Source organism: Camellia sinensis, chromosome 1 (assembly GCF_055761805.1).
Source record: "Camellia sinensis isolate YWXY chromosome 1, ASM5576180v1, whole genome shotgun sequence".
NCBI lineage: Eukaryota > Viridiplantae > Streptophyta > Magnoliopsida > Ericales > Theaceae > Camellia > Camellia sinensis.
Genome location: NC_138961.1, coordinates 124703084 through 124713633, shown reverse-complemented (window position 1 = coordinate 124713633; position 10550 = coordinate 124703084).

The following is a 10550-nucleotide window of genomic DNA, read 5'->3' as shown; positions in this document are numbered from 1 at the left end:
CTAAGTTTGCCCCACTTGCCAAGGCTCTTGCTTCGAAGAAGTGGATAGCCTTGGCTCCTTATGTTTTAGGCCATGTGTATAAGGCATGTTCCCAATTTGCGAGAAACCTCCGGATGTTAACCAAGGAGGCCCCCTCTGGGTATTACAACTCCAGCTCTTCACATATTTCACTGGTCTACACTCCAAGTGGTTGAGATTTTTGGTGCAAGAACCCACTACTTACAAAGAGAAATTTGTTAGGATTTCCTTATACCCCTCCAGCTTCGCCTATTATTTTACTTTCTTTCATCAACTCCCAATTTCTCCACTTCCTTCCTTCCTTTGTTCCTTCGAAACCAACATAGGACCATCTTGGCTCAAGCTATTTTTGGCTAATAGGGAATGCTCTAATTCGTTACACAAGGACATGTGGGACTCTATCTTGTTGCCAAGGGAGCTCTTTATCGGTACTTTGAATCTTCGAGCCTACAAATGTATATCTGAAGGTTACTATCCTTCCTAATTTGCTAGGAAATTTAGGCTTACTCAAGGAATTCCTATCCCTCTCTGTAGCCTCGCTAATACCAATCTCATAATCAGAGACCTGAAGGTACCCAAAATCGAATTAGAGGAAGCCACATTTAAATTGCTACAAGAGTTGAGTGAGTTTCAATTCATCCCCTTTATTCCACATGGCACAGCTTTAAAAAGATTTCAAAGTTGGTGGACGGCCAATATGGAGGTGCTCCTGGCAATTCCTCTCAAAGATCTGCTGGTGGGACTACATGTGCCCTCTCAAGCTAAACCTAAAAAGACTAGGACCACTGTTGCTGTCTCTACTGCCCCTGCTATCCCAGCTCTTACTCCTGCCGCCACAAAGACTGCTCCCACTGCCTCTCCTCCTCCTCCTCCTAGAGTCACCAGGGCTACTTCAAAAAGAGGCATGCATTTCCATCTCTTTTTTTCTTTTTCTTTATGATGCCTTGTCCATCTACTTATAGCTTACTTTTAATACATGAGCTTCACAAGTAGACTCTCTTCAAAAGGCTCAAGCGCTAACCATTCTTAAAGACAAGCAACAACAATAAAAGAAGAGAAAACTTGTTCTTGGTCCTGAAGAAGAGGAGGTGCCTAAAGAAACACCACTTAAAAGGAAGAAGAAAACAGTCTCCCTTTCTAATTTCAATGATGACCTTACTCATCAGGCAGCCGCCAAGGCAGTAGAGAGAGAGAAAGAGCAATCTAAGGAATTTGTGGTTTTCTAGAGATATGAGAAAAGGAGACAACATCAGATATTAAGGAATGAAGTTGTGTAGACACCCCATTTTTGACCGACCTTAAGACTCAGACATCACCGATTGAGCGCTCGGTGACGTTGCATAACGTGCTCGTTCAGAAGTCTCAGAGTCGCGGCCGTGAGCCCTGTCTCCGGATTTCCGAACCCTCTTCTGTGCCTTGCCTCGGTTTGCGAACCAGACTCGGTTTTCTTTGTTTCTTTTTCCTGAGGGGAGGGAGAGGTCCCGTAGACCATCTCTCAGTGGCCGTGGGCTACATTTGGTGGCCGTAGGCCATTTTGCCCATTTCGGAGTCCGGTTTCCGATTTTTCGGGACCGTTGGCCGTTTGCCTCGATTCGGGACCGCCTAACCATCTCCGTTTGCTCTAAATTTTGGCATACATCTTATTTACTCCCTTTCAAGGGACACTGGGGTCTGAGAAACCCACTTCGTGGTCGAATGCCCCTTTCAGTACTTAACAGCCCGTTTTCGGGACCCCGAACTGCGGGTTTTGGTCCCCGAGCATTCGTTTTGCATCGGTTTTCGTTCACTTTTGGCAGGTGCCTCTGTTTTATCACCAGGAAGGTCACTGGAGGGTGGGAGGCCAGCAATTATCTTAGCAACCAGTTATATTTCATTTTCGCCCTCCGGCGCCCGTTTTTCGCACTTCCGAGCCAATGTTGAACAACCTGGGCCCTTTTTCTTGAACTTCAAACCACATACTTGTGTTGTACACACATGGGAGGACCCTAAAAGTTGGTGGCCGACCACTAATTCCACTTGACCCTTTTGAACCCCTCCTTCTGAGCCAATGTTGAACAACCTGGGCCCTTTTTCTTGAACTTCAAACCACATACTTGTGTTGTACACACATGGGAGGACCCTAAAAGTTGGTGGCCGGCCACTAATTCCACTTGACCCTTTTGAACCTCTCCTTCTGAGCCAATGTTGAACACCCTAGGGCCACTTTCTTGAACTTTGAACCATATATTTGTGTTGTACACACATGGGAGGACCCTAAAAGTTTATGGCCGGCCATTAATTCCATTTGAACCTTTTGAACCCCTCCTCAAAATGGCTTGTTCTCTCTCCTGTTTTAGAGTTTCCAAATTCGAACCACAGGGTTGTGAAAAGGAGACCTGGGAGGCCACCTTTTTGTGGTGGCCGGCCACTAATTATTCTTGACCTTTTTGACCCCTAGCCGGCCGGCTAGGGGGGGTGGCCGGCCGGCCACCCGCAAGCCCGAAAGGTGGCCGGCCATGTTCCTCTCTCCTTCCACTTTACAGCTGTACAGCTGTATCCCCCAGAAAATATCTATATCCGGGGGATATTTTGTGGGGGAACAAGGGCCTCAATTCCCTCCACTTTGGCCTAGAGTCTTCTCTCCCTCTCTTGCATTTTTTTGCTGGCCTCCCAACTCAAGAAAAGGGGTTACAAGGATTGGTTGGAGCATATACATACATATCACCCCATTTCCTTCAAGTTTTGGGCTCCATTTCTTCATCATCTTCAAGCTCTACCATCACCACTCCATTTCAGCAGCAAGGGGAGGAATTTCAGCAGCTTAGAATCATCAACGTTGGTCCAAGAAGCAACAAAAACATTGGTCTTCAAAGGTGAGTAGCATTTCCCCCTTTTTTGGTCCATTTCTTGCACCATTTATAAGCCATACATGCTTATTGATTTGAGCTCCGACCAAAACTGAAAAGGTCATTTTTTTGAGCTCATTTTCTTGTTTCATTAAGGGCTCAACCCGGTTTGAGCCCTCCATATTGCACTTGCTTCAATATCCTCCTTGAATGCCATTTTCTTGCATGCTTTGGCAGCCTATCATGCTTCTGTTTTTGGTCTTTTTACAGGCCTATAAATAGTCTTATTTTGACCTTCTTAACATGTTTCATTAAGGGTCTTTGGCTGTTTGGTGAATATTTTGTAGACTTTGTGTTATAGCCTCTTTTGAGCCTTATTTTGCATTGCATTTCTAGCAGGTTTGTATACTGTTTTGGAGTTTTTACAGTTCTGTAAATATGCTTATTTTTGGTCCCTCTTCAATGTTGTAGAAGGGAATTTTTCGGTTTGGGCTTTGCATATACCACTTGCCTCTTTGGCCACCTTTTGGCCCTTTTTCTTGCACAAAAGCTTAACCATATCTATGTTTGTTTTTGAGGTTTTTACAGTTCTGTAAAGTGGCTTATTTTTGGCCCCTCTTCAATGTTGTTGAAGGGCCCTAACCTATTTGGAGTTAGCAGCTGTGAGTTGCTTCATAATCTCATGTTTAGGGCCATTTTTGCATGCCATTGTTGCCCTATCTTTGCTTGCTGTTTGGCCATGATTTGTACTGTAAAAATGCTTATTTTGAGGCTTCCTTGCTTCTGTCTTTTCATCTCGTGTACCAATTATGCATGCTTTGTATAGCTGTAGTTCATTCTATGCGCCTAATTTGCATTTCGGGAGAGATTCCATGCATCGGGTGTGTTTTCGCCTCATTTCGGGGCTGTTTTCCCCCACATTTCATTGCTGAAAATCCATTAGCATGTTTGCATATCATGTTTTCATGTCATTTGCATTGCGTATGCCATTGCCTCGGTTTGCGTGCCCGTGTGCACGCATTTCGAGACACTTCATTTTCATCCATCGGCCTCTTATGTGAGCGTGGCTGAGGCTCTCTCATGTTGGTGTAAGCCCATATCATATTTTCATGCCATTGCATTGCGTATGCCATTGCCTCGGTTTGCGTGCCCGTGTGCACGCATTTCGAGGCACTTCATTTTCATCCATCGACCTCTTATGTGAGCGTGGCTGAGGCTCTCTCATGTTGGTGTAAGCCCATATCATATTTTCATGCCATTGCATTGCGTATGCCATTGCCTCAGTTTGCGTGCCCGTGTGCACGCATTTCGAGGCACTTCATTTTCATCCATCGGCCTCATATGTGAGCGTGGCTGAGGCTCTCTCATGTTGGTGTAAGCCCATATCATATTTTCATGCCATTGCATTGCGTATGCCATTGTCTCGATTTTCGTGCCCGTGTGCACGCGTTTCGAGGCACTTCATTTTCATCCATCGGCCTCTTATGTGAGTGCGGCTGAGGCTCTCGCATGTTAGTATAAGTCCATGTTGCATTCTATATGCCATTTCCATGCCATTGCATTGCGTATGTCATTTTCTCGGTTTGCGTGCCCGTGTGCACGCATTTCGAGGCACCTCTTTTTTTACAGCATAGTGCATACTAGGTTGTACCTTAGATAGCATTCATGCATTTTCTCGGTTTGCGTGCTCGTGTGCACGCATTTCGAGGCATGTCATTCCATAGCATTGTGTATATTAGGATTGTATCTTAGTTGCATTTCATGCATGTCATGCATATTGCATCGTGTTCGGAATAGGAGTTAGCCCGGGCACGGGAAACGAGGTGCATTTCGTACTCCGAGTGACGGAATGTGTCTCAATTCCCCAGTGACCGACACTCCGGATCATCCATGATGGAGTTAGGTCTTGTTGTGTTTTCACGTGCATTCATTCTATATTGAATTGTGCAATTCGACTCCTCGGCCATCATGCATCGATATGCGTGATTGGTGGCACGAGGATCGAGGCATGCATATATTTGTGAAAATACATTGCTATGCCCCTTTCCTGCTCTCTGTTGCAGCAAAATGAAGAATCAACAACTTTTCAGAGCTTGGCACGCGTTTCGAGAATAACTGCTAAACAGAGGCTAATTGGGGCATCCCGGTGGATTTCCGCGCAAGACAACCCGGACATGCATCATCCATCAGAAGCAAGGCAGTCCCTGGCTTGCATGCCAGTTTTATTTATTTTCTTAGTTAATTTGTTAATTAATTAGGAAATTGTATATTATTTGAACTGTATTATTTGGACTGTAATATTCTTTTATTCGGGACTGTATATTTATTTGGACCCTCTGCGCGAGGGCATAATTGTAATAAGTGTGCGTGTGTGTGTTGCATGTCTTCCAACCCCACGTCTTTCTCCCTTTTATTTACCAGCTTATGATGGTTAGATTAAGGCATATTTCAATTAGCATACAGTATGATAGCATGTTTGCATTCATTCATCTGTTTTGCATGCACCGGGCTCGGCGCATCATACTAACTGCATTGTACTTTCAATTCCAAATTGAATACATGCTAGTTGTAGCATTTCATATGCCATGTTTAGAATAGCCGAGCCAGCTATAGTTTGCATTTTTGCATGTGTTGCATTAGGCATTTCTGTATACTTAGGATTCATGCATGATTTCTAATGAGTCTTTGTTTTGGCTTGGAGTACCCGGTGAGCTTTATGCTTTAGCATCCTTGCATGCGTGTGAGTGACTGCCATGAATAGCATGCTTACCATGAGGCAATATGCTTATGTGATATAACTGCATGAATGCCTGTGGGTGAAGGTTGGGTTAGTTGGATTGGAATAAATCATCAAATGTTTTAAGCCCACTAGATAGTGGCAAAACCATCTTTTCTAAGCCCACCTGCGGGTGGCAAAATCTGCATTTTAAGCCTACTTGCGAGTAGCAAACCATCTTTCAAAAATAAGCAAGCATGAGATGTTTTGTTTCAATCCAGGCGACCTGGTCTATACTTGTATGCTGTGCGCATCACATAGTAACCTAGGCTAATAAACCGGAATAAGGACATACAAAGTTTTCAAAAATAGATATCATGGTTAGTAGAGGCCGATCTTTGATCGGGCGAGCGGGGGTGCTCACGAAGTGACCTTCCCCAATCGTACCCAAGTTCCTGAGCCGAGGCAACTTTGGTGATGACGGAAACGTGGCCTTTGGCACCAAGTCAGGGTTTCCTAAATTTCCCATTAAAAAACATTTAGGTGGCGACTCTGTATCTGGCAAAGCAGTCCATGTTTGGCACTTCTTTCAAAAATCTGTTTTTCTCAAAACGATTTGCCGGATTTGGACTCTTTGGTTCAGACTTAGAACCGTGACAAATTTGAGAGTCCTGAGCTGTAGTAACCCCAATATGAACAGAACGGGAGCTCGTTCCTCCCGGGGCGTTCGGGGACGTCTACAGTTTCTGGCGACTCTGCTGGGGATTTAGAGAACTTGACTCGAACTCTTGATATCTGTTTTTGACTACACTTGTGTGTTTCTTTGCATTGCATTTGCACTGGTGCGCCTAGGACACCGTGTTTGCCATCTGCTATTCCTGAACGGTTTGCCGGAGGCTTGTCTTGTCAAGGCATGACCATAAGGCTGACCGGTTGTGGGCTCTGCCAGTATGGGAACACAAACCCCGGTTTTACCGAGGTACCCTTTTTGACCATTCGACCTAGTGCATATTCGGATCCATAGTGACCATTCCAAACTAGGACAGGTTGCTTACCCGATTGTAGGCTGTTTGAAACCCCTGCGTGCGTGGTGAAACCCTAGCTCCTGACAAAATAGGACAGGGAAACCCTACCCCAACATAGGGGTGTTTTGGCTCTCACTTGTCTGCTATGTGCTTTTAGAGTGCGTCTCTACAGGAATGCATGTATCAGTTTGCAAGTCTGGGCATCAGGCCTGCGGGCATTACTATCAGTATTTGGGAGTCAGCTTTACCTGTGGGTATCAGACTCAGATTTGGGGCAGAATTTTGGGGCAGAATTCAGTAGAGAGTACACTCACTCAGCTTTGCTCATATGGGTTATAGTGAAATCAGGCTGAGGTGCTGTCTGTTTTCTCTTTTGCTAGGTAGTCTTGGAACTATCGCTTCAGAAGGCTCCGATATCCCCCGAGGTTCATCGAACTTGTGCTGATAGACTTTGCCAGGTCAGAGATTCAGTTCAAGGGTAATCAGTGTTCTTTCGCTGAGGCAAGGTAAAGAAAAGCCGGTCAGGGCTCATCTGTTCATCTAATCCGTCAGTCGCCAGTCACATCACCTTTGTTCGGACTCAGCAGACCGTGATGGCACAAGGTTCGGAAGAATTTGCGGCCGTGACAGCAGCGCTAAATTGGGGAACTGCCATGCAAGCTGAGACCAGTATTGAAACGCAGCGCCCATCTGGGGCATCTGCCTCACATCCAGCTTTGGGACCCCAGCCGAACTTTGACCCAATTCCGCCAGTTGAAGATTTGCAGTGTCTGAATCCTCAAGAAGGGTTGGCTCAAGCTCAGGTGCTCAGACCCCTGGTGCAACCTAATGAGAGAACTCAACCCTTTCATGTTGATGAGTTCAATCTGACTGCAGTGAAAATTGCAAACCTTGAGAAGCAATTCAAAAAGGCACAGGGCCTTAACTCCATTCCTGGCATTGAGGATGGGCACACCGAGGCTTCCATCCGACTCCCAGACAGATTCAAAATGCCATATATCGACCGTTTCGACGGGTCTGGAGATCCAATGGTACATATCCGATTTTTCTTAGATGTCCTGAAGCCGATGGGTCTGACTAAGCCACAGAAACTCTCTCTGTATGGAAGAACCCTGTCGGGTGTAGCAGCTACTTGGTATACCAAATTGGAGGATACAGTGAAGCAAAACTGGGAAGAACTGGCTGAGGCCTTTGTCGATCAGTATTCCTACAATACCCAAGTTGAAATGACCATCCAAGAGCTTGAAGCAACCTGCCAGAACCCAACAGAGCCTTTTGTGGAATTCGTTGCAAGGTGGAGAGCAAAGGCAGCACAAATGACAGATCGTCGCCCTTCTGAGAAGGATCCAGTGCAGATGATGGTCCGAAACCTCGAGCATGATATGTTGCAAAAGTTGATAGTTGCTCCACTATTCACTTTCAAAAGTTTGCATGAACTGGGGGTTCAAGTCGAGAATGCGTTCAACAGCGGGATCATTCCCAGGACAAGGGAACTAACAAGGAAGGTGATTTCAGGGAGTACCAACGCTGGTAGTAGCGCTATTCCCAAACCCACCGAAATCAATACAGTCGCCACAGCCGACCCTTTTGCCAAACCAAGCCTACAAACAGCTGGCCCAGCCCGAGCTCAGGGTAGAACTTTCACCCCCCTCTATATGAGCCTGACTAGCACACTGAAAGCCTTGATGGAAAAAGGTCATCTCAAACCCCTCGATCCTCAACCTCTTCCCAACCCACTCCCAGCCAGACATAACCCCGCCAAGTACTGTGTGTACCATCAGCAGCGCGGTCATGGCACCGACCGTTGCTACCGCCTTCGTCATGAGGTCCAAAATCTCATCGACAACCGGACGATAGCTCCACCTTCAGACCCCAATGACCAAACATCTCCTGCCTACCTCAATCACATCCACATACTGCCATCCACCTTTGACCCCAGCATATACATCACCCCGGCCCATCTACCCAAGCCTGAGGTGTTTGTCCCAGAAAGCATGGACTTATGCATGATGGGTGCACCCGAACCTCAACCATCTCAAACCCGTGAACCCACTACTTCTGAGTTGATGGGAATGATTAAAGATCTTCAAACAACCGTGATAGATCTGGCCTCCGGGACATTGGCTCCATCATCGACCACACCACATACCGGGAACTTCATGTCAAGAGACTCCCCGATGTTGGGACGGGCTGTATTTGAGGAAAGCCAATCCCTTGGCAGAATGGAGGTGAGTGGGAGGAACAAGATAGGGGCGGACATGGATCCCAATGAACATCTTCTGTTGGCTGTTGAGGCTTTGAAAGCCGAGGGACTGAACAAAGAGCAAGTCCTCGCAGTTGTTGCAAAAGCTGTGGATGACACTTTCGCTACTCAGGTTGGAGGCAATCCGAATCAAAGGGAACATCGGGGGAAGGGCTATCATACCAGAGACGATCCTATTATCTCTAATCCTCCACTCGGAAGAGATCGGCAAACTAGGCCAGCACCTGCCAATCCCTTTGATGATGCGCCCAGTAAAAATCCACAAACCTCAAAATACCCACCTCGAGGCCAGAGGGTGTTCGCACCACTATACATGTCTCTATCAGTGGCCTTTAGGATCTTGATTAGGGAGGGGGATTTGAAGCCCTTGGAGCCGCAGCCATTACCAGAGAACCTCCCTCTCTCGCACAACCCAGCCGACTACTGTGCCTTCCATCAGCGAGCTGGCCATGACACTGACATGTGCTTTCGTCTCCGCCACGAAATACAAGATCTGATCGACAATGGGGTCATCCCCGCACCAAGTCCTACAAATTCTATCGACACTTGATCAGTGAACTTGGGGGGATAATGTGATGTGATTGGAGGGATGAACCACCTGCGGGCAGCGCTCAGTTTACTCCAGATATGGTGGATGGCGTGCACTGTTTTGAGCATTTGCGAATGCTAGCTTTTGTGCTTTCTGACCTGGGTATTGGGTCAGTCTTGTTGTTTTGTACAGAGTCAGTCTTTTCTTACTGAGTCAGTAGGGTCTGTCTTGTTGTATCGAGTCAGTCCTGTTGTACAGAAGTCGGATGATTCTGGGGGTGTTACCTCGGATATCATTATTTTGTTTTGCGTTTGTCTTTTCGCTTCCTTGTGAGTCTGTTTCTGCCTTGGAGCCAGTTGTACCAACAGATTTGAATGAAACAGCAGTGGTATTTCATGCTTTGTGCTTGCTTCTGCTTTGTGCCAATTGTGCCAGAAAGTTTGAATGAAACAGCAGTACTTTTCGCCTACTCTTCTGCACCCCAAAATCATTCCATTGACCTAAGTTTTTCAAAGTTTTTGAACACTGCGGTGAAAACGAAGAGGAAGGGATTCCTCGGGTTTTGCAAAATTTTAATCAATTGAGAGAAAGAGAGGCATGCTAAGCCCTTAATGATTGAGATCATGCTTGTTAGCGTAAGTACTGGGAAGGATCCTGGCTTGATCCAGATTGGTTCTAGACTATCTTCAGCGCGAGCGATTTGTCGCTTTCTTAAAAATTTTCAAAAACAAAATGTTTTGCGCGGTCCTGCGAAGACTTGTGTGGAATCGCTCTTGAGATTGTGCAGCTTGGGATCGCTCTCAGCCTTGAGACTTGAGTCCTTGCTTTCAAACCTTGGGCCCATTCAGAACGTTCAACGGTCAACTACAATGTGAGGCCTGTGTGGCCAGATTCAAAGCAGCCCTCGAACAAGAGGCAAGGAAGTCGGGTCAAGAAGATCAGATCTCATCAGAAGAAGCTTACGAAGCTAGAACAGCAGCCATTCTCCTGGAAGAGATAGACATTTTTGAGGTACAACTAAATGAGGCCCGGTTGGCTAACCTTTTTGACACACCTTTAACCACCCTAGCAGCCAGCAGTGAAACTGAGCCATTGGCCCTTGCTGACTCCTGCTTAGAAATTTTTGAGAGCTTTCCAACCATCAGTAGAGTTTCCTTGCCTCCATTAGATTTAG